Source organism: Zosterops lateralis (genome assembly GCF_965231275.1).
Source record: "Zosterops lateralis genome assembly, chromosome: 2".
Classification (NCBI taxonomy): domain Eukaryota; kingdom Metazoa; phylum Chordata; class Aves; order Passeriformes; family Zosteropidae; genus Zosterops; species Zosterops lateralis.
The window spans coordinates 97,486,986-97,512,760 of record NC_139763.1 but is presented as its reverse complement, the minus strand read 5'-3'; positions in this window follow the sequence as shown (position 1 = coordinate 97,512,760).

Sequence of the window (25,775 nt, the reverse complement as noted above, 5' to 3'; positions counted from 1 at the left end):
AATACGCAGCCTTGCAGAAGGAAGGCCTTCATCTATAAAAGATGCCAAGCATACATATTAGAAGTGCATTCTGAGCTGTATGAATAAGCCATAAATAATGTAAGTCATTGAATGCCTCCCCACCTCCTGCCAGAAAGGAGCAGGAACAGCTCATGATTTTCAGATAAAGTTTGTTATTCAGAAATTATCTATGAAATCATCTCCATGAATTGCTATTTGCTTATACCTTCTGCCTGAATAGATAGTTGCCCTTATTAGCTGTTGAAAATTCCAGTGTTTTGATTGGCATGCAGCTCACATAGCACATTTCTCCTCTCTGAGCATGGGCACTTACTGAGAACTCACAAAACTACCTGTTTTAATCTGAACCCCAATTCAATTTTTTGTTTTCTGTGAGCCTGGTAGAACATTTTCTTGCAAGCAGTAAACATTCAGAGCACTGGTAAAAGCTGTGAAGCCACATGGACAAAGCTCTAAACACCACGACCTGGGCAATAGGTCTTTGTTAGATGATTGCCTCCCACTCCTCAGGTGCCTCCTACATCATAGCTGCTGCCTTTAAGAGCCACTAGGACCCAGATATTATTAAACTCATGCAATAGTTACAAAACTGGAAGCATTTGTGGAACTTCTGTGCCATATTTATTTCAGATCTTCAATACGCATCCTCTGTCCACCTCTGAAACGCTCCTGTCCTTGCATGACGTAGATCAAAGACTAATAGAAAAGCTGCACAGAGAGTTGGACAGCCCAGGGAATGTTCCATGTGACTATTTCAAACACAGCCATGCAACAGATACTAGCACACACTTTGCACAAGTGTGTCTTTTTCTCATGATCTGATTTTTTTTAATTTCCACCATTTTTAGTCAGATACTTTGCTCATTTACACTAAAAGCATTTGTCAAACATATGGTCTTGAATTTCTTCAAGGTTTACCTCCAGATGTGATGTCTTCAGTCTGCTGTCAGTAATCCAGTAATCTCCAAAGGAAGCCTTTGAAACTGGCTCTCCTTCAGGATCCTAGTTTAGAAGAGCCCTTGATTTCTGTTTTAGAAACTTGAGAGACAAGGTAGGCATTTGGTGTTTGGCTTTACAATGTTGTTTTTTTCCCTTGTTTAGGAAATACTCCCCCTTATGACAGACTTTGTTAGACTCTTAGAATACAGAGAGAACTACTGAGCTGAAATATGGTGTTTAGGGTAACTTGTGTTCAAATCAGTCACTGTTGTAACAGGAATCCCACAAGGCTACCCCTAGAATAAGCAAAAAACTGAGGAAACTGTTCTATCATAAAAACATCATTTTGTTAAAAGCCAAAACATTTCAAAGGAATGTATTTGACATGGATAAAGTGGAAATCTGACAGCATTAAAATACTTTGGGTTTACTTTTATGTGAAAAAGTATTGTAAATTTCACTGAGTTTTTTCAACAATTTGAGGTATGAACAAAAAAAAAAAAACCTAACAGAACATAAAAGAAAAAAATCATTACTTCATTTCAGCTCCAAAAGTAATGCTTTTATGATCTCAGATAAGTTTGGAGGAATGATTTTTTTTTAATATGTTTCAAAACCTGAGTTGGCTTTCCATCAAAACAAACCCAAAAAGCCAAAAATTTCTGACCAGTCTTGGGTCCAACAATCAATCTAGATGACAAGCCTGCTAAAAGCATCACTACACTGCTATTTTTTTGCTATCCCCCTACCCTCAAACATTCAACAAAAATGCACAGCAAAAAGACAAACCCACAGAGAAGCCCGGAGTCTAATATTTAGTTGTAGACAACATACACTTTGCATCCTGGTTCCAAACAGGCTTCACCACGAAGCCTGAACATCAGACTCATCCCCATTAAAGTGTCATAGCAATTTTGGGATGAATGTGAAGCAGCTAAGCCATCCAAGACCAAATTTTAAAGGTCAAATGCCTGTTGTAGAAATATCATGCTTGTCAGCAGCCTTGGCTGATGCAAGGGATTGCATTAGCACAGAATTTTGACTACTACTCATCAGCGTAGTACTCGTTCTTCAGAACAAGTCCCTGAAGAGCAGTGCTAAGGTACACGAACAGGACAATGTGAAATAAATATTTTTAAAATATGAAGTTGTACTCCTGCCAAAGCAATTCACAGGCACTCAAGCAAAACAGTCACATTACGCTTAGCATGGGAAGGATTTCTACGCACTGCTAGGGAACATGCTGAGGATTATTCTCAATGAGCAGCACCTAATGGAAAAAGCAATGGTCAAAAATATCGTCTGGGATGCAAATGGCATTTGAATCACAGTGAAAAGTAGTATACATAATAATAGCATGTTGCCAGAAGCTTCCAGCTGCAGGCATCCAAATGTTTTTTTTTCAAAGGGTAGTTATTTCACGCAACTCATTACCTGTTTTCACAAAAACAAAGCACAGTAACTTTGGGGAGTTAAGTGATTTGCTCAAGAGTATTCAAGATCAGGCAAGAATGGCACAGTTGCAGCCCTGTGAATGGAAGCCTGCTCCCCCAGTTTCGAATTCCCCAGCCCAGCAGTGTCTCTGCTGCAGCAACATCTGGCAAGCCTTCCATTCAGGGCTGCCCATCTGACAGGCTTTCTACCCACAGAAAACACATTAACCAAAACGTAATGTGTACTCCAGGTAACACAGCCACACAATAATGAGAGGGTGAAACAGCAGCATCCACATGAAGCAAGACCTCACTGAAGTGAGTGATGCCAATATGCCATTTTTCCTTAAAGCCTAGCTACATCTTTAAAATATTTGGAAGTGTAAATACTGCCTTTGCATTTTACGACACAATAAAAAGTGGTTTAATACAGCAATAAAAACTCCAATATGCCTTGACAAAGTTATTTTAAACACAGGTCTAAAGCCCATAGCTACTAAGTTGTAGACAGATTTAATTTCAGAAAGGCCTTGACACAATACTGTTTTAAATGAAAGTAAAATATTCTGCATATCCAGACTTACTAAATAAATCTCAAGGTTTTTACGGCACTAATTAATGACTATGAGCACATTGGGACTGCTGAGTAATTTGCACTGAGGCTATATATTGTAGATGCAAAAGCAGAAAGTGGCAGATGCCTAAGTACTGAAAATGGGGTTTAAGACCCTCTGAAATAAAATAGCTCCAAATGAGAAATTCTTGTGGTTTGGGAGAGAATATTTATTGCAGTGACCTAGGGCACAGGAGAGATCAAAGAATTAGAAGCAGCATGAGCTGCATTCTGCCCTTCAAAACATCACACTACCAAAACAATGAATAATTAGAGTTAACTGTGCTCGTTTGCAGCAATCAGTGTTTCATGCCATGTAACACTCAGCGAGGCACACAAACAGCTTCACACCCACTGTGAGGAATGGGATTTGACCTGTGTTATTTCTCAGCCATTGGCGTGAGAGACCCAATAGCCAGGAATCCATGTCCTGCCAACCAAAGCACATAGCACTAATTAACCCCCCAGACAGCACTAATTACTCCCCCTGGGCAGCCAGGGGACCCAGGTGTTCCCCACAAGCATCAGGGCCAGCCCCAAGGCCAGGAGCTGCCAGCACAGGTGCTGTAGTGGCAGCCACTCACGGCCACCTTGGCCAAGCATCTCTAGCATGTCTGTCCCCACAGAGTCCAGCGTGGGTGGTGACAGCTTTGCCTTTAAAACATGTTGAGCTCAGTGTTAAGATGAAAAGCATTTCTCCCTAGGCTGCCCAATCAAGTGCTCAGAACCTGAATTAGCAATTATTTTATTTTATTTTTAACACACAATTAAACCAAACTTTTTGCATTTCAATTGAAATGAGAAAGGTGCTGCTCTCACACAGAGCACAGTTAACAAGTGTAATGGGACAGTGATCTCTGGCTGGGTGGCCATCTCTTTATCAATCCCTTTATCTGGCAGTAACCGCCCCACAGCTACCTTCTGTGCATGACCTTCCCACAAAGATCCCTTCACTGCCTTGGAGCAGCAGCTCCTGCAGGTCACAGGACAGGGAAAAGGCAGTTTTTAAATGAACAATCACAATCAATTCCAGACCTGTTAAACCTACAGGGTAATGAGCTCCAGAGGATGTTTAAACATACAGAGTGGGCAGACTAGAACAGCATAGGTTTATCTTCTGAAAAACAGTTCAATTTGACTTTGAAAAAAAAAATAAAATAGCACAGTGAACAGAAGTTAAAGCACAGAAAAAACAAGTTCCACAGCATACATCATTTGCATACAAATTGTGTTTATTATTTTTCTTTCCTTTTAATGTGGAAAAGTATATTAAAAGGGGCTTATCTCATCTTAATCAGAATTATTTTGGTGTTTCTGCCAGAGCAGTCTTGTACCAATTGCTCCTGCCCCCACCTGGCATCGAATATCTTTCCCTTACCAAGATCAGTCAGCATGCTTCTAGGGGATCAAGGTGGTATTACAGCAAGATAAAAATTAAAACACACGGCATACTCAAATCACACACAAAATAGTTGGCAGAAACAAGACTCAGTCTTCTGATTTAGACACTGCAGAGCTCTCTTAATTTTAATTAAAAAAGGTTAGGGGAATGATTTAGATGAGCAATTCAGAAGAATTATGAACCTTCCCAAACCTTTGTTCAAAATAAGAGCAGAAATTTCTGGAGACTCATAAAAAAGCTAACTTTAGTCACACATACCCTTGTTGCACACATACATACACAAGTGCACACTCTGAGCTCTCTCTTCTCTCCTACCCTTCCCACATTTAACAAGCAATAAAAGTGTCAGAATAATCTTGAAGAATAATGCCTGTGTCAATAGAAAATTTTCCACCCCACGCTGCCTTTAGATACACCATGTTCTTTTTCAGGGAAGGAATTCTGAAAACAGCTTGACTGTTAAAAATAAATAAAAAATAGGAGCAGTGAAAATAATAAAGAATAAAACTTTATTTTTGTTAACCAAAAAACATTTTGATGAATGCCATTTTGTGCTTGACTTTTTAAAATGTCATTCAGCATGCAGAAAGACTTAGGAGAAGCTTTTTATAAAAAAAAAAACCCAAGTGCTTTTTGGCACTCTACAAAAGCACCTCCAACCACATGATTTTTTTAACACTTAAATGTGAAAGAACATCTATTTTGAAAACACTGCTCAGAATTTAGTTTATTTGCTTTGCCTCAGCGTGATCAGTGGCCCAAAGGGGCACAAGAGGAGCTGAACTGTTCTCACCGTGACTGCTGTGGAAGCTCTGTCCAATAACTGCATTTCAGCAGCCCTGGGGTCAGGCTGGCAGACCCTGAGCACCATGGCAGTGCCATGAGGATACAGGTGCCAGCTGGAGAAGGCTGACAGCTGATAGCATAGATGTGTGCAGGGCAGTGTGGTTCTGCCATCTACATCCCCATAAATATGCCTGCTGCAAAACCACAGCCTAACATACATTAAGAGTTTATCTACTCATGGCATGCTCAGGAGAGTCAAAGCAAATCAGCTGAAGACACAGAGTTAAAGCCAGGAACTTAGAGTATTATTAGATGAAAGCTACTTTTGAGAGGGAATACCAAGGGGATACGTTAAACCTGTTTTAAGGCAACATAACCTGATTTCAGAAGTCAATTGATTTACCTTCTCTTTTCAAAGAACACATGTGAATAAGAGGAAAACAGAAGAAAAAAGAAAGCAGAAAAGGTAGTAAATGTCAGCCTTCAGAGCACCAGTATCATCCAAATAAATGTAATGACTCACATTTAAATTCCTTTTTAAAACCACGCTAAAATGAAGGCATTGAAAACCCTCCTTGGGTTTCATCTCGAGGCAGCACAGCTGCATTCCCAACACCAGAACCGAAAGATTTACACTTGGGAGGCAGTTGCATGTCAGAAACTCTTAGGCCACTCAAGAATGCTCTCTGTTCTAGCACCTCAGTTGTTATGGTTCTGGGTCTGTGTTTCTCTTTTCCCAAAATCAGGATATAAAAATATGATCCCACTGCAATTCACCACCAATAACTGCTGTAGTTCTCACCTCTGCACATCAGCTGCTGCCTTTTTGATCTGAGACAGCAGGAGCATGAGTTAGTGACCCACTATACTTCACAAGGAAAAGTGCCATTTAGTTTTAAAACCAAAAAAAAAGCCAACCAACACAAACAAATTATAAGTCCTGAACTCTGTTCCCAGCTGCTTCATTTTATACTTTCATCTCTTGATGCTTAGCTTCTTCACCCTATACATGCAGAAAAAGTCTCAAGAAATTCTTGCAGTGAAAGAATCTGGGTCATTTAACCTTCGGGGGTTTTGCAGCATTACTTAACTGCTTCTGAGCCAAAAGTTAATCCTTATGAAATCTTTTGAAACCTTCTAGAGTCTATACTTCATGGCAAAAGCATCCTGCACATACCAGTAGTTAAACCCCAAGTTTTGATTCTCTGGAGATTTTATAGATTTAAAATGAAATTATTTAAGTTTTGCTCAAAGTATTCTTATATCAGTTTCATGGCACAATCCATTAGAACAAAAATTTCAGCCTACATAGTACAAAGGCTGGCTTCTGCACAAGAGTGTACATGATTCAATTTTTGGTTGACTAACTTGACATTGATACACCACATTGTGCAGAGCAGGACAGTGAGTATTTGATAAGACACCGGCACTCTACATAAATTTAAGATTATCCATCAGTTGCAGTTCCTTACTGAACTGGTCTCCCATTTGTGATTCTTTTAAGGCCATAAATATTTTGGAAAGATAAAAAAAGACTTTAAAGAACCTTCCCGTCCCCCAAACAAAGCATGAGGTGAAAAACATGGAAAAGGTGCAGAAATAATCCTAGCCTGACATTTTGGCCACAGGTCATTCTCACTTTTAAAAAACTGATTTAATAAACTTCGAAAAGTTTTGTATTTTATATTTATCTGCATAAAAGCATTAGGACTAATGTTTATTATTGCACAGGTGAAAAACACAATTAACTGATGAATCAATTTAAATAGCATTTGAACTACTGCATTTATAACCCAAGGCTTACATTTTTCCATCTCCCTCCCAAAAGGCTATGCATTCTTCACTTGCTCATCTGCAGAAATTTACAGGTGTTAAATTAGCCACAGTAAGCCTTACCTTTTGTTCCCTGATTGCTATCAAAACATATTGAGAATTACAATAGAAACATATTGAGAATTACAGAGAAAAAGTTAATTAAAAGTTTGAATAGAAGCTCCAGAAAGTTCAAACAAAAGATTTTTCCCTAGTTCATACCAAGATCTGGCTGCATGCATAATTACACATAAATCAGACTGTAACTTTCTACACTTTTCTTCAATTAAAAAAGTAAACCTTTCCCCTTAAATTTAGCTAAATGTTTATAAATATCCAGGGCTCCCATTGCAGTCAATACCTTGTGGATGTGATGTTAAAGTGATAAGACAGGCAGAAAAAGACCAAAAAGTTCCAGTGATTTGTATTGTTGGGGCAGCATGCCAGGTTCCCCATCTAAATCTATCCTATAAATAGAGGTATTCTAGTACAAAAAAGTTTCCCAAGTATCCACTCTAGTTTAAAGACAAGTTCTCTCAATGTCAGCTTTCCACAAATATAAATGATTGAGTTCAGCTCATAAATGTCATCTGAAAGTAAATTTTAAAGTTGCTGCTTCCAATATTCATACCAATATAGCAAGTTTTATGTTAAAGGCCACTGTCTGCCTTACAGAGAGAACCTCCGTGCTCCACATTTCTCACTACAGCCTTGGCACACAAGTACTTAAATTAACCAGGCAAGGATCAAATTACGCTCTTTGTGGAAAGGATGATGCACATAGATTTATTGTGTTGTGTTTTTTTTCGTTTGTTTTTAAATTTATTTCATTTGACATTAAGCAAAAGTTAAAACTATCTGTACACCTCAAAACCTATCCAAGCACAGTTTTCTTCTCAAACAAGCTGTTAGTGACCATGGTAGAAATGCTGTTAAAGGGAATTCAAGCAGACAAGACAAGAAGAGCCAAGGCAAAGACATTAGGACACGTGCCAGCATAAAAAACAAGGGTCTTGTGTGTCAGTAGGTCTGGGAACCTGATAGCTCACCATCCCACTCACTCCCACTACTACTTAGCCTTAATCATCACAGGATGTGGGGCAGAAGCATTTCTTAATAACACATTTTCGGCCTTGAACAAAGGCTAAGTTGCAACTGCCATCAGTTTTCTATCAGTTTCCTTGAAGCAGATTTGATTAAGCATCATGGATGCTCATAATTCCAGTTTTTGTGACTAGTTTGAGTAGTTCAGACAATGCTTTGTGCACTGGTTGTGGACTTAATACAGCCTCTGGCACAGCACCTCCTCCAATGTCAACCTGACATGACAGAAAAGGAGTAAGTTTTATAGTAGTGCTGGGGCCATAACGGTGTTGAGAGGTAAGACTGGTGAAGAGCAGCAATAGCTTTATGTAGTCAGCCACCAAAATGGCCAAAAAAAACCCACCCCAAAAACGCTCCCCACACACCACTAAAACAAACAACCCTCCCCCACAAAAAGTGTTCTTTTTGATAACTTATATAGTTAATATATTTAGATATTTAAGCTTTTAAGAGTCAAAATAGGCCATATGGCCTTTGTAAAAGATGTTGCACGTTTTATTAGGTTTTCTTAATTAGAAAAATCATGCATAGAAGCCCTGATCATCACACCATCCTGACCTAGGAAAACTGAAAAATATTATTTAATAGATGGCACCATCCATTAGGTTCTGCCATTTTCCTGAAAATTTTCACTTGTCTCTCCACCTTTGCTAAACTCTTATGCCAAGCCTACAAACTACCTTTACCTGATGAAAGTGTGCCACACTAAAGTATAAACCCCAACAATGTATTTCCACAGTGACAGCAAATATTCCACTCCTGCAGCAGCCATCAAAATCCATCCAACCCACACAAACACTTCCTAAAATGTGCTGTGCTTTAATTCTTTGCTCTTTGGGACAGACTAGGCAGACACTATGTAGTCAGCTAACTCATGGACATTCCTATGGAAGACAAGAACACAACATCTCACAAAAACTCTGCTTCTGATCTCTATCCTCATGAAAGACCTACAGAAGTAAAATCAAGGAAAGAAGATTACTAACTCTAGTAGATGCTGTGTGTTCGCTATTCAAAGTAACCAAGGATTTAGGGAAATCATTTTGCAGCCCGTTGGAATTTATCCAATTTCCACCCTTAATGGAACTTCTCCACTTATGGACACAAGTGAGCACGTCTCTAAAGAATATGAGATCACAAACTTTTCAAGCAACACGTGCAACAGAAAAGTATATTAAAAAATTTAAAAATAATAATTAAAAAATAGCTGCACTTGTTTTTTATTCTATAGTCTTCAGGTCATACATAAAAAGGCTTCCTCCTGATAAGGAAAAAAGCAGTTCAAAAGCTGAATGTCAAGGAAATTGCAAAACTCCACTACACAGAATAAAAAAAAAAAAAAAAAAAAAAAAAAGGATACTGAGCTGTGTGAAAGTCTCAGGAAAAAAGAAATCAAGGAAATTACACTCTGCTTCTGACCATTTTATGAGAAAAAATAAAATATTTCTTCATTAATTTCCTAATTTCTAATTATATGCACAGTTAGAACAAGATATAGAAATAGCCAGCACTTGGATATGGTTTTCCTCTCCCTCCTCCTCAATTGTAAGGCTAATCCTGTGGCTCTTTGCTGTGGAAGCGTAGAATGTGACGCAGCATACAAGTTGTGTTCACTTTTTACCTTTACTTTCCTTATGGGATTCCTGTCTGCTACCCCCAGACAAAAAGCTTCATTTACTGCTCTGCTCCCTGAAGCACAGGAACAGAGACCTCAGTGGGCTGAAGGAGATGGAGCAACACCTGCACCACAGTTCAATCAGCTCTGACAGGCCCACAGATCAGCTGAGGTGACAGACGCCATCCATACAAAGACATCTTCCCAAACCAAGCCCACAACATGTTTGCAGTCAGATGTGGGTGTGCACCTACTGTAAAGTTAGTTCTATTATTAGGCCTTATAGAAAGTTTGCTTAATTTATGAATACTTGCCTTTAGTATCCTTTTAGTTGCTCCTAAGTCTTATTCTGAAGGGCTTTTAGTATCTGGCAGTTGAAGCAACACTCACTGAATAACACTATGGCACACAGACACACAAATTATTTCAAATATATTTGAGAAGCATCAATAGATGTTATATTTGCAAATATGCATGGGAGCATTTAAGTAAATGCATCATACTACTTCAAAAAGTACAGACCTATCAGTAAAACCATTAAGCTCAGCACTTTAACCTTCCTTTAGCAGCATTAGAAATGACTGCTTGAGGTTGGCTGAAGCTCCTGCTAATGGATTTTGAATGCAGTGCACTTTCTCTGCCTCCTGTTTTAGAAGCCTCTCATCCTATTTCCATGTACATCTTGTGCCTCCAATTGGCTGGGAGCTGCTCTCCTGTGTACCAATTAACTCATAATCAGGTGAAGAGTTGTCTCAACCTTGGCACATCTCCCCCTAACAAGCTGGATCTGAAGCATTCCAGTTCAAGCACCACTTTCAAAATGTGGTGACAAGTGTGGCAGAGAAGAGGACACAGCAACCCCATGTGCCTTGCCTGGTGGTGGGGCTTTTCTAGCAGCAGTTCAGGGCACATGGGCACCAGCACCTAGAACAGCAGGTGCTTATCCCCAGCTGCTCCAGCTCTTTGTGCCTCAAAGCGGTGTAGGGCTTGGTTCATGAGGTCAGCAGAAAGACTTTTTGCTGAAAGCAAATACATGAAAAACCCATAGGAGAGCCCAGCTGTTCTCACTGGATAAGGCAATCTGTGAGGAAGAACAGCGTGCCCTTCCTCAGCCTCTCATTGTTCCTCTGGTATCACACCCTAGGCTTACCTGCAGTAAGGCTGCTGGGAAGCCTTGCAGGAATCTCCATGCATCAGCTGTAGCAAAATCAGGCTTGGCCACCAAAGGTATCCCAACAGCAAGAGGAGGGGAGTCCTCAGTGGTCAAGGTCTAGCTCCAAAGGTATTCTGGAAGAGAAGGTCCAGCAGCAGCCAAGTTCAGATAAAAATCTAGATCAGAAGGCAATCTCCTGGTGATAAAGTATGTCTGGTGCCAGGCAGGAAACCAGTCCACAAACCAGCATTTGGTTCAGCAATCTAGTAATTACTAATAGTAGAGAAATTCAAGCCAGGTCAGTCCAGAGACTGAGGTCTAGATCAGGAAACTATGACAGCACTGAAGAGGAACATTCCTTCCACAAAACTCAAACATGGAGCAAGAGCCCAGAGCTGGTTTACACACAAGAAGTGAGTGGAGGCCTCAGGTGAGGCTCTTTAGGGTCATTAAGGCTTATCAGCGCCCCCAGGGCCTTAACAACATGTACCTGCTGCCATTCCTTCCTCAGGGTGCATTAACAGAGTGTGATTGAAATGTTGCCATGGTTTCCTGTTCACTCTGTGAGCTGGTTGTCTTCTTCTTCAGCTATCCCCAACCCCAGAAAGACCTGTACCATTAACACCCTGTGCATAAGAGATAAGAAGAAGCAGCCACTTCTTTTCTTTGTATTCCAATGTACCCTTTTGGAGACTTTATGGTTCCATTCTCCTTTGGGGAGACTTTGGCAAATTAATTATATAAATACAACTCCCAGCAATGCACATAACCATATTGAATGGTTTGCTTGTATCAGACACTGCAGTATTTATTGCCCATTCATTTCACCCTTCAAGGAGTTTTAGGTATGGATTTTCCATTCAGATCTGAGTAGAAATCCAGGACATGAAATTTGCCCTGGTCTCATGAAATACCAACAGAGGCAGATGTGCATTTTCTTGTGTTACTATTTCTCCTATTGAATGTACCAAGCAGTACATTACCTCATTCAATGCTTTTTGCCACTCCCTTAAGCAAAGCAGCTCTGCTGCCTGACCCTTCTCCAGGAGCTCTATCCCTTGGATAATGCTCCCTGAGATACACTACTTTGCTACCTTTGAGAGGCAGGGAGGAAGGAAGAGATACAGAAGGTAACAACCAGATGTCAAAGCTGAAGGAAAGATAGTGATGTAGGAACTTGGCAACCTGTTTGATATTTCTTCTGAATTATTGCAGAAGTTTTTCAGTCTATATTAAAATTTCATAAGCAACAAGGATAATAAATCAACTACAGAAAATAGAAAACTTGTGTTTACTCTTGAAAGAATTGCTGTACCTTGAGGTAACTTTTCTCCCAGCAGATGCTAAGATATTTTACTTCAAGCTTGACAAAGAAAATAGTGTCAGTTCCATGGGCAAAACAGATGTAGAGGAAACAAATAAAAAGCAATACTTTTAAATATAAATACTACTGAAAAATTTCTGAAGCAGGATGCATATGAAGCAAATAAATGCTTGACAATTATGTTTTCCCTCGATAACATTTATGGGTCTTTTGAGTTTGTTTGTTTGTTTGGTTTTTTGGGGGTTTTTTTGGTGGGTAGTCACTCTCTAGTTGCATTAATCCCTTTAGGATTTTTTCACCTAGATTCTGTCTAATTGGTATCGAAAGGGTTTGGCTGGCTATATTCACAGTAATTATTGCTTTCAAGGAAAATGAAAACAATTGTTCAGTCATCAGTGTAATGCTAAATAAACTCCCTGCTTGCAGCTTGCATGCCTAAGGTCCTCAAAGTGTAAGAGTTCAGTTTCATTGAGGACTAAGTTGAAGTAACATATTCTTATATTTTATCTCTCAGATGCATGTAGTGTTTCACCATACATCTCATATTTTTTATCTCATAGAAAGGTGATATGCTAATGAAACGCATGCCATTGCAAATAAGACCTTTGCAGAAAACCCTCTGTGCTACTATATCCCTTTAAGCTGATAAAGTAATGATAAATCCTTCACCAGGATTTTGAGCCCATCCTGACAGAGGTAAAGCTGTCAGTTCCCTGCTTACTCTGTGCCAGATTGGTCCATTATTTGTAGAAAGGAATTACATGTTGCACATACATACATGAAAAATCAGGTAGTGACAAATATCTCATCCTGTCTTTCAGTGGTCCCATTTTTTCTAGCCCATTTTCACTGAAGGTTTTGATTTTCATTTTATTTTTTCCTTGTGCAGATTCCTCAGGTATTTTTGAGGAAATTAGCTGGCCAGTATTAGCAATTAGTGTAGCAAGGCAGAGGTTAATTGCACTGATTAGTTGCTGGATGGCCAAAACCAGAGGTTAAGAGACCAAGGCCAATTAAAAAAGGAAAGGACAGACAGAAACAGGCTTCTCAGCATGTAAAAGATAGGAAATGTGTATACATGCAGTGTACCTGATATTGAAGCCAGATGATTAGTTTCATATTTGGATTTTGGGTAGCAGGTTTGGGTCATTTTGTGAGCTTTTGCCTGTGGGCAACATGCAACCTTCCCTCTATCTAAGGAAGTGAAAGTTGTATGCTTATCATGCATGTAGCAGTGAAGCTGACCATCTAGGAGCTGCCTCTTCTTGCTGTGTGAAAAATCAATCCTGTTCAATTGTCAGGGAAAAGGCTACAATACCGTGGGGAGACTGCTTCAATACAGCTCTCAGTTCTCCCTGTGTGTCTTTAGGCTTCTCTAAGCAATACATGGACAATCTTGGCCTGCACTTGGTAAAAAACAATTAAATATCTTTGTGAGCTATAAGAAATTATGAATTCACTACTCCCTCTCGTCATGCAACTGGAGTACCTCAGTGAAAAAAAAAAAAAAAAAAAAAAAGCTAGAAAAAAAATTGTGGTAATAGTTATCAGTTAACTCAGGCAAATGAGGCTAATTTGGGAAGGATGTTACTACTCATAAAAGTGAAATAGATCAGGGAGAAGTTTTAAACAAACAGAAAGTGAAAATCCAGAGGAATTTGTGGCTGATTTAAGGTTAAAGAGCTAATCTTGCAATTGCAGTTAGCAATCATGGTAATTGAGCTTATGATAAGAGGCCAGATGGTGATTACAACTGGGAGAAAACACCCAGAGAAACTGATTACTACAACCTTGGGATTAACATGTAATTTAAAACAATAACAATAACTAGAAAGAAATAAAGAGAAATGTGAATATCTTGAACCAGGCATTTTTTACTTCAGGCTGATGCTGGGGAATATTGGATGCTAAAGCCACTACAGAGAATGTAAAAATGACAGAAACAGAAAGGTGTGAATGACTCAAAGTAAGAATTCAGGAACTTGGCACAAAGAGCTCCACACAATATTCTCACAAAACAGTAAATCTCAAGTCCCATAAGCCTGGAAACATATAGATAAGTTTCCTGCAAATGCATTCAAGCAAGGAAGTGTCACATTTCTCCTAAAATGATGAGGTTAAATCCTGAGACCACTGATATCCTAGATTTAAGAAGAGATGGTGAATGGAACTTTGTCTGCATGTGTAAAATTTTATTATTACATAAAGCTCAGATGAGCTGAAACAACCATAAACAATTTAATATCTTTGTCAAAATGGGCTTGGCAAACAGTCTACTCTTCTAAAAGAGGAACATGATTTTTTTCCATTTGCAATGTATGAGTTATAAAATTCATGCTAACTTGAAAAAAAATTAATAGTTAGAGGCACAAACACTTCATCTTCGACAAAAATCTATCGAGCTGAGTTTAAACCTGCAGTACATACAAGTCACTGGCTATTTCTTTTCTTTCATTTCAGTTTCAAAAGGAGTATTAGCTGCCAAGTGATGTTCCAAAGCCAGAGGTACTTACAGAAAAAGTATTATCAATGCTCTGATCAAAAAATCAAACTCAAATAATGGAGATGCTAACCTTCCAAAAAGAGAGACATGGAACAGGGTGTTTTGCAAGGTCAACCAATTGAATCCTTCGTGGCAGCAGGCATGTCCTGGAGCAAAGCAGACACAGCTCAAAAAAGACAAGAACTATTGTCCTATACAATACTTCTCATCTCCAATTCAGCTCCTCTACAAGATTCTACAAATAAAGAGTTGCTTGCCAGCTTCTATTTTCATTAAACCCAGTAGTGGGATTCATGTAATTTAATTTTTAGTATCCTAAAATGAGTACCTGGCCTAAGCTAGTTACTTAGGTTCACTCTCCAGTAAGGGAAGTACTTTGAGAGGATTCATCATTTTTATGTCATTCTAGGATAGTTATCTAAGGTAGTAGCACTAATTGCTCTCTGGAGCCATTGATCTTCATTTTATCTCTATTGACTACAGACAGAGTTTAAACATTTACCTTTGATGAGATGCTTCATTTTTATGTGTCTCAAATTAGATAGGAAAACTCCCACTTGTTATGCCTGGGAAAGTAATGGCTGATCATGTGCCACAGTTTAATGGGCAGGAGTTTGAGCAGTTTTAGTGCAGCACAAGTTGAAAGATAACACTTGTCCCTTTCCCCCCTACCGCTCCTCTTATCCTTAGATGCCTGGAAAATCACATCAAAATGCTGGAGTAATGTGTTTAGCAGGAGCTTCAGATTGAGATTCTGACCTGTGTTTAGCACTAATGAATTGCAGGGTGGCCCCAGAGGGCACAGATCAGCACCTACCAGCTTGGATCAGCTTCTGTTCGACAGGGAGCTGTCCAGGGGAGCTCTGGAGAAGGACAAGGCACTGAACCAAGAGATGAGTGGGGTCACAACTAGGCCTGCCACAGATAACAGCAGCTGTAAGAGCTTGCTACTCCAGCTAGATCAAAAGGAATAGGGGAGGCTTGCAATAAATTGTGCAATAAAGTACAATGGTGCAATATAAAATGGAGACAAAGAGAATGCGGTCAGTCTTCTTACAGGAGGGGATGTCTGAAACTGGAAATTCAACTCCCAAAGTAGGACAGAACTAGAATAAATGAGCTTACAGCCTCACAAATAATGATGCACTGACTCAGGAGACATTTCATTTCCTGGGAGATTCCTGGAGATTTCCATGCCCCTGTTACAACCCTGGGACTTTGAGAGCCTACCTGGATGACATTACTAATAAGGCGTGGTTTAAATCCTGTGTTAAATTAAGGGAAATTGTTAATTGATGTGATTTTTAATGGTAGCTCTGGAAAGGGGAAAGGGAAAGCAGGGAGCATTGCCTTTTGAAGGCTCTAGAAAGATACAGCTGCCAAGTCACACAATCATTTTCACAGGCTTTGCTGACCAGGAGGGCTCAAGTGAAGCAGGGCCCTGTAGACTCTTTGACCCTGAGTAGTTCAAAAGTTTAATTTACATACAGCTGTGCAGGAAGCCTCCCAGTTGAGAACACCAGCAAAATTAAATTGGGTGAGCAGCTGCTATCATAAGTTTTTATCATCCCCTGACCAGTACTCTCCCTGATGACTTAACTCATATAAAAAAAGTTCCTTTGTCCACAAGAGCTTCACAATGTTGAAGGATGTTTTAAAAATAACTCGCTCAGTAGTTAGACCTTTAGCCTCTAACATTGCTTTATTAAATCACAAAACACGATATATTCAGATAACATTAAGGTTCTGACCTTGGATGCATAAAAGTAAGGAAATTCAGAGGAAAGTTTGAACCTCTCTGTATGTCTGACATCAGACTTTTGCCTACTGTTTGCATTGAGGGCTTGTGGCACCTACTGTAGCTATGAACAATCCCCTGGTGGTTTGGTGACCCTTTCAATTTGTAGGTACAATAGTATAAGGACTTTAAACTGGACATGAATTACCTGGTGCTTTAAGGTTGAATTTAGATCTTTAGCCAAGCTTGGAGAGTGTTTTGAGTTCAAATGTTCCTGTGTTTTAAACGTATCAAGACAAAGCAAAGAAAGCCCTTATCGACAGCCTGCTGTGGTGGTTAATGCAAAAATATGAACTCTTTACAACCAAACTATATGAAGGCTGAAAAGATTTGTCCTTGCCTGAGAATCAGCAGGAGAAATTTCAGGATAGAAGAAGGGATTTTTTTCTTTGTACTTTAAAAAGAATTCCAAAACTGGGGATTAATGTAAAATTATGGTTTAATCAAGCACTCCATTATTCTCTAATGAACTAAATGGAGAAACTCATAATTAGGTGTGTTTTCCTTCCCAAAGCATCTTTGGTGCAGTTACTAAGGGGTTAATTCCCTAATTAAAAAAAATCCACCCACATTAACAATTAGTTTCCCTCAGGTGAAACTGTAATAGCAAATGGTATCTCTGAATAAGCTGGTGCAGAGCATTCATAATTTCCTCTACAAAATTACAGATATGCAAACAGAAATTTAAAGTAATAAAAAACCCCTGAACACCCATTTCCCAATATAAAAATAAATGCAGAGTAACATGGGATTGCAAATAAGTCTCTTATGCAGTCAGGAAGCTCTGCTTGTGGAAGCCTTCCTCCTTTCAGATATATATCCCCACACTTTCCTTACCCTCTGATTGCCTCCACCACAAGCATCTCTATTTAAGTCCATCAGCACTGGTAGAGCCCCCTTCCCAGCTCTCCCATCCCCAGCTTTCCCCAAGCATCTTCCAAGGGAGAGAGTGTGGAGGGATGGATGCACACATCTCATGGGAGCCTCAGGGATCATGAGGCTTTTTGGGCAGGCAACCTGAGGGTCCCACAGACTTCACACAAGCCCCAGCTTGTGCACTTTGTGGTCCTTTACTGTCTTCCACCTATCTGATAAATTCGACTGAAATTAAGCTACAGGTGACAACTTGAAAGTGGGAGGATGGCTGACTGATGTGCCCACAGACAGTAATCTGCTGATCTTTGAGTAATCTGCAGATACTTAAGAAGGCTTCTGAAAGAGGAAATCATCACCTAAAATCAACTCCACACTCAGCTTCATGTTCCCAAGGCATTCTTTAGCTTCCCTCCCAAGGAAGGCACCTTCACATCTGGGGCTCTGATATCCCACCCAGCCCTGCTGCTACCCCAGCTCATGTGGGTGATAAACTTCATCCCTCAGATGAATAAATACCCCCAGTGCCACAGACCACACCAGTGAGGACACAGAAAAATCACTATGGGGTTGTACCCCTGTAAAGGATAGTGCTTTAACCCGTGTTCATTTCCTGACCAATGCTGTTCTTATTATTTCCACACAATATGTGAAGTTTATAATTACATAAATTACATTGGAGTAGCAATATGATATGTGTAGTTTATAATTATATTGTTACTTAAAAATGCTGGTCAGGTGCTGTAGATTTTCTTCTACATTTTTATCACAGGGTAAAATATTAAAAATTAAATAAAAATAGGGAAAAAAAAACCACCCACAGAAAACTTTAGGGATCATGCAAAAAGACAAGAACAAGCTAAATTGTGTTTTCAGCCTAAGAGCTTTGACACTTTCCTGCTAGCTACAATAGGGAATGCTAGGGCTGTATGTGTACAGTTAATTCAGGCTGCTGCATGCAGGTACTTCAGGATTTCAATTTTATGCTGTGTATCATCTAAGGTCTGTCTGTGTGTTTTTAATTGCTTTCTCCATGCAAAAAGATGCCATAGATTACCAACAACAGACTTATTAATCATCGATCTAAGTGCAGCTAGGCTGATGCATGCAATATTTATAAGTGTTTATATACCTCTGGCTAATGCTCACAATCAACGAGTGCTAGACAAGGCATGCTGGAGAGTTATCAAATGGTCATATCTTTCCATGATATTAAGTCTGTAGTTGACCTTTATTCTAGATTGCATTTGTGATAAAAAGGGGCTTTTTTAATATATAAAGGAAATTATTTTTAAAATACTTACTTTCCTGGAGAGCTGAAAAACTTGACTGACTGCAAATTTCTTGTAGACCTAGGGGACTGCTTATTGCTGCCTGTGTGGTCTTTCAGATCATCATCAACTACTTAATGAGCAAATATGATTTCTCTCTCGACTTTGTAGTTTCAAAAGGTATAACTATGAAATAGGCCTTATGTGAGCTATAAGGGGTATGCAGGGGGGGGGAATCCAATTACTATACGAGTTTAATTGTACTCCTCACACCGTATGAGACCAAGAAAGAGTCTAATCAGTTTGCAAATAAAGTCTATTCACATTTTACATATTTCTGGTTGTTGGAAAAATCATATTTACATTCTAAAGAGTGCATTCATCAGCTTCTGGTCAAACAACATCTAAGCATTCACTTCTTCCTTTCAGAGTCAGGCTCAAAAAAATGTAATTCGGTAATGAGAACTACAGAGTCCTCTTTCATTTCCATTGAGCTCTTATGTCAAAAAACAGAGCCAGTCAAACGATTTATTTCATTTACTTATTTATTTATTTAGTGAATAAATTATGTGATTATATTCATCCTTTTTTTCTCCTCTCTCTTTGTAAATAATTTGTGAACCAATCCAAATACTGTGACTGTATATCTTATTTGCAGGCATTTTCACAAACTTATTCCAGTCTTTAAAATATTTGCTACCTCTTTGCTTTGAATATGTGCCATTTGGTCTTCTTGGTGAGGAACCAGTCACAGACTAGATAGTAGAAACATTGAATTAATCCAGCAGTCTTTTTGCTTAGAAGCAGAGCAATTCTCCAGGCATTCCTATAAAACAAAACCTGGGTGGAGGGTCATAAATATTTGAGGGAAAAACAAAGTGCAAGCAGTTTGGAATTCTGCACAAAATACCCCACACTTGACCTCACTCTCTTATTTTTTTCCTCCTTGAATTGTTCCTCTTGCCATCATTTTTAAGCAGAAGTGTTGAGGCCATTACCTCCCTGACCCTGTACTCCTGAAGCACAGGACTCTGCATCTGGCACAGTCACAACAGCGCCTTGTGGAATGTTCAGTCCCACACCTGCCTGTTTGTCTCCAGCTCCTCGCCAAAAACATAAAAAAACCCCCCAATATACATCTGTGAAGGTGGCAATGGGCAGCTGTGGATATCTCATGGAGAAAAGAAAACGAATATTTCAGAAGGTTAGCAAGCCACAGCTGGTATCTTTGAAACAGTGTACGATATGTTAAGTTTCTGTATCGGTTACAAAAATTGCTTATCAATGGCATTTGCAACTCAGTTCAAGATAAATTCTGTTGGCTCCCTGCTGCCAGAAGACTGGGCTTTGGAATTTTTTTTCCTTCTTCCGCTGGTCCAGCTCAGGAAAAGTTGGTATGGAGTTGGCTGAGTTGATCCTCTCTGGCTTCTACCATCCAGTGACAACAAAATTGTAATTACATGAAAAGAGGCTGATGTTCACAGCAAGCTGTGCTTTGGTTGTGTATTTCCTTTTGATCCCAAGGTAACCCGTGGCAGTGGTAGGTAAAATGATTTTTCAAGCATAAGCAGAAAAGCCCCTGAGGAAGAAATATGCTGTATAATCATGAGAGGAAATGCAGCACTTTTTATTGAGGACACCATACCTTTACTCAGTGCAGACACAAATACCCCTCTCAAAGGAAATGTAACCAATGTTTTCAAGCATTCTGCTCCCTCACATCCAAATCTTAAGCTATTTACAGGAATTCAGAGTCTTAGTATTGAAGAAGTGATGCCTGGAAAACAGCGATAGGTTTCTCCACATGACTATGTATTTGTGTGCTGCAGGGAAATGTGCATCCAAGCCCAAGCACATCCCTCCAATAGCCCCAGAAGAATCACTAAGTTGTTCAGGTTGGTGTGCCACAGACTCCACAAGTTAAACAGCTAAGAAAGATGCTCTGTGTGCACAAAAAAGCAGCAGGCAGACGGCTGTGATTTTAAGCTCCTATTTAAGCACAATATTAAGCACATACTTGGCACTATGCATTGAAATGAATAGTGTTACTCATTTGCTTAAAGTAAAGTGACACCCGAAGGGCCCAGCACTGTCCCCAGGGGAGTCTGTTGCCATCCCACCACTGCTTCTCCAGCTGCACTGCAAAGGTGGGACCCTCAGTGATGATCCCCATGGCAAATCCCTTTTTTCAGGAACTGTAACCCCCAAGTGTCACCCCCAGCCATCCTGAATGCCTCACACTGCACGTCTCATACGATGGGATGTGTTTATGTAGACCTTATAGCAGCCTCCCAGGGCCTGAAGAGAACCTATGAGAGGACAGGAGATGGACATTTTACAAGGGCATGGAGTAACAGACATGGGTGAATGCCTTTAAATTGCAAGAGGTGAGATTTACATTAGATATTAAGAAGAAATTCTTTACTCTGAGGCACAGGTTGCCCAGAGAAGCTGTGGATGCCCCATCCCTGGAAGTGTTCAAGGCCAGGTTGGATGGGGTTCTGAGCAACCTGATCTAGTGGAAGGTCCTCCCCATGCAGGGGGGTTGGAATTAGATAAGCTTTAATGTTCTTTCCAATCCAAACCATTCCATAATTCTATGATACTTAACAACTTACCTTGTTTCACATCTGATCACACATGACATTTGTTTGGGGCTGCAGTGGGAAGTCCTTACATTTCAAAAGGAAATTTTCATCACAGCCTTGTTCCCTGTCAGTATTAAAGCTCTCAACAGGCTGACTAGACACTGGCTGGCAGCTGATAGCTGTAACTTATTGCACAGAGCAGTGGTTACTCCTAGAGTGGTTACTCCTTGAGCTTGGCATCACCAAGCACACATCCAGGAATCTACTCGTGTTGGGCTGCCACTTGGCCTGCACACACATGGATCCCAGTTTTATCCTTGACTGGTTTTAAATTATGTGTATCAAAGTAGCCAGGACCATGCCACAGTAGGTGACATTTTAGGAAATGACATCCATTTTAACACTGAAAATTTTCATTTTTCAGGACCCAAAATGAAACATCATGTGCCCTGCTTTTTTATGCTCATTGAACACCATCAGATTCTTCATTCCCCTTCATCATGCTTTGGAGGAAGGGGAAATTAATACCTAAAACTCCTAAAAAATTAACCCAAACCCTACACTTCCCCAAGTCAATATTGAGAATGTCTTAATATTTTCTAGTGAGCATCAAAGTATCAATTTATCATTTTTTAATTTTGTGGGTTTCATATAATGCTCTCTCATGAACATGTATTCAGCTGCTCTTGCTGAAGGGAGTTTTACCTGAATCAAGAAATAAATCCTCCAGGACCTTCCAGAAAGGCAAGAGTCTTGTTCCCATGTCCTGTAAATGCAGTTCTTGTAAAGTAGTTTAATTTTTTTTTTCATTTTCACTACCTCTCATTGTGTGCACCAGCAAAATCTGTGCATACACAGCTTAAGCTTAACAAGAGCCATTTTCACCAAGACATTTGTTCAGCTTTGTTACTAGGCACCTATCCATTCTAATGGAATATAATTATGCTCAGAAAATCATTTTTGTAATATTTTAGAAGTACCATTTAGCACAAACTTGCTATCTTCTCCCCACATGCAGGCTATTTACAATTTCAGCAGACCATTTCAATCCTTTCTTCAGATTCCAACTCTATAATTAGAAAGAATATTAATCACTAAACTATTTTTGCTTGAACATGATCTAACATATTTTACAAAAAAATGGAATTTTATAGTGCTCCTTAAGCAATTAGATGCATTAGGTATGTGACTTCCTTAAAGGCAATAGCTAACCTAATAGGTTGGCCATATACAATATTTTATTCAGATGACATTTTGGGTTTTAGCATTTATAAAAAGAAGCCATTGCTTAGCGAATCTTTTAAAATGATCCAAGCAAGACTATTTATCATCTTCATCAGTCTCTAGCTGGCTGTTTATGTTTCACTTAGACTTAAATAAGGTGACTGCTTTCTGGCCACTGAGCAATTTTTAACATACCTTTCAATAATACTTTCTCAAAAGCTATTATTGGCCCTTGTTCCTACAGAAAGATTGTCATCAGTGTGTCAGCAAACATCAGAATGTGAACACACTCTGAGAAAATGACACAAAGAGAAAGAGAAAGAGAGAGAGAGAGATGTGCTGAAATTGTGTGAGGTACAGGTTCAGGAAAACTTCCTGTCTTCGAGACTAGTGACTTTATGGGAGCTATGGATATATGAGATCCAAACCAGAAACCAGGTTATTTTAATTTAGTCTGTGTTTTCTGACCACACTGGTAGTCACCGAGCTACCAGTGCTTTTTCAATTAATTTTGAAGGCAAAGTGGGGTGGATTCTTGCCCCAAGTTTCCCACATGCACTGTAGAGTCCTTATTAAATCAGAGGTGTGGCCTCATAATCTTAAACCTGCTGAAAGGAGTTTGTACTCTTTGGAGGAAAGTCACCAACTGGGCTATAGGGGCTATGTGGGACAAAGTTTCTGCCTAATGTGCTAAGAAGACCCATAACAGAAAAGGGAGAGGGAGGAGATCCTGTCTTTTGTGTGTTAGAGAATGCATCTTGGTTACCTATAGCTAAAAATCAGAAGTCACAATTTTTTAAGTCTAATGCTTAAGATGCTTAAGTCTATTTGGATTTTTAGAATTTTGGGTAAAACACTGCTGTGCAAAACAAAGTATAAATGCCTAAAGAATTATTTAGCATGAAGTGGTACATTTCCAGCTATGTTTGAGGCATTTGCTTCAGCTGATATAAAGAATGACCCCCTTGATGATACTCAGAGATATTTCTGTTTAATTCAGTGGTGCTGCATTAGTTGAAACTCACCAAAGACATGTCTTCAAAGATAAACTTTCAAAAGCCTTTCAATTGCAAGATTTTTTTTTAAAACCCTAAAATTCTTCAACTGTTTGGGAGTAAAACCAGCACTCAAACTGTGCTGAGGCATATGACTGAACATACTGAGCTCCCCAAAGCCATATTCCCCTATGCCACAGCCTTGTGGCCAGAACAGTTTCCCCTAAAATGCCAGAAGACAAGTGCAACAAATAGTTGAGGACTTTCCTAAGTGACTGACCCAAATTCATAACCACTGCAGGTATCTTCCTCAGAGAGATGCAAGACAAAGTGGCAGCACTGCTAGATGAACCATGAGAACAGCTGCTCCTCACCATTGCCTCAGTGGCTGTTCCTACACCCCAACTTCTGCCAAAACAGGATAGCAGCCAATAACACCAACTGGTGTCAGCTGGTACAGTGGCACCACCTTATACTGCAGAAAATTTGACTTTACAGCTTCCATTCTTGCAGAGTCATAAACACTGAGAGTCAAACTCAGGATCTTCAGCACCAAAAAGCATATATTTCCACCTTGAAAGTTCAGAATAATCTTCTTTGAGCTGTAGCTAGGCAATAGACTCTTCCTGTCAGTGAATCAGCTGCTGGAGGAAGACTTCATTTTATGCACAAGCTACTGCATTTACATTTTGACCCATTTGAAAGATGGCTGAGGGGGAGTGACAAGTCAGTAAGGAATCCTAATATTTTGGCAAAGTTCATTCCAGATTCTTAACAAGAAGAAAAATAATAGTCTAGATTCAAACATAGTAGCTTATTCTTATGTTTTATTTATGAAAATCATTTAATTAGCAGTTCTTTGCCTCTGCTCCACACCCCACTTCTCCTGAAATTTTCTGGCTATACTGCACAGTGCAAAGAACTGTGCACATTCTCTAGAGAAAGACATAGCCCAGGCTAGTGGGCTTTCTCCTGAAAGTGGACCCAGTGATAGATTTTAGTTCAGCTCAGGAAAGCAGCTTTGAAGTAACATAATATTTATCTTTCTTGCTTTTGAGTTCATATTGGGAAAGTCTCTGGACTGCAAACTGGATGCCCTTCAGATGAGGCCAAGCCAAAAGATGCTCCCCAAGGGGCACCTGGCACAGCCTACCTGTGTGGCAGCCCAGACCTGATCTGATGTTAAAGCTGCTAACAGGTAGGCAGTGCAGACCTTGGGCATCCAGCAGCAGCTGCTTGACTCTACAGATCCCATTGCACTGTGCTGCCCTCTTAGGCAGGCACAGTTTCATGTGTCCCTTTATCCATGCTTTGAATATAGAGGGAAATTTGATCAATGGATTCTATGCATTAATCTGTCAGTGGAAAGTCATGAAATCCTGGAAAGCTGTCTTCATGTCCCGAGGGTTCCAGCGAGGCTTTGTGTCACAGATCTGACTGACCTGTCCCTGATGGAGAGAATGCCATAGCAGGGATCCCTACAGCTTCAGCAGGAAAGAGCTACCCACTGTGTCCATCCTCCTTCCCTTCCTCTGACCCAGTGTTAGTCCACAATTTACCTCTTTTCCAGATCTGTCATCCTATGCATATTATGAATTAGAATTTAATATTCCAAAGGCATATCAAACATGAACACAGAGAGAATTTGAAAAGGTTGCAAAAGGGCTTTAATAAAACCACCACACACCTGTACTTCCTGTAAGACTTTAGACCTCTGGGAGCCCAATAAACACTTCTTGCTTCTCTTTTTGGGGTGCACAAAACTGTATTCATATTCCTGTCTGTCTTGCTACCAACCACAAAATCTTCTTTCCCTGGAATAAAAGAAAAAGAGAAAAAATTCTTAGAACAAGATAACCTTTTTAAAGATGTTCCACAGTCCCCTTCCTCAAAGACATACTAACTGGAAACCATGGGAACACAGATCCCTACTGTGAGTCTATATTATTTAGCAATATTCTTAGGAATCTACTAACTAATTTCTCAGGGGGGTATAAAGGAAACTTGGAAGTCTATTTCCCAGTAGGAAATGGAGTAAATCTCTCTCACTGGCAGACTTACACACACAAATTTTTTGCAGTCTAATTCAACACAGACATAGAAGTCAATTGGATCAACAGTGCAATTCAGAATGCAGCTTTCAAGCCAATCTGTTGCATAGTCCATACATAGAATTGGAGGCTCATATGCCTCCAGTTTCAAAGATAAATCATAAGGTCTACACTCACAAATCTTTATGTCATCACATCTTCCTAAGGAAGGTAAACTGAATCCTGTATCAATCACCATGTTCTAATTTCTAAGCCTTTCATTGTTTTAAC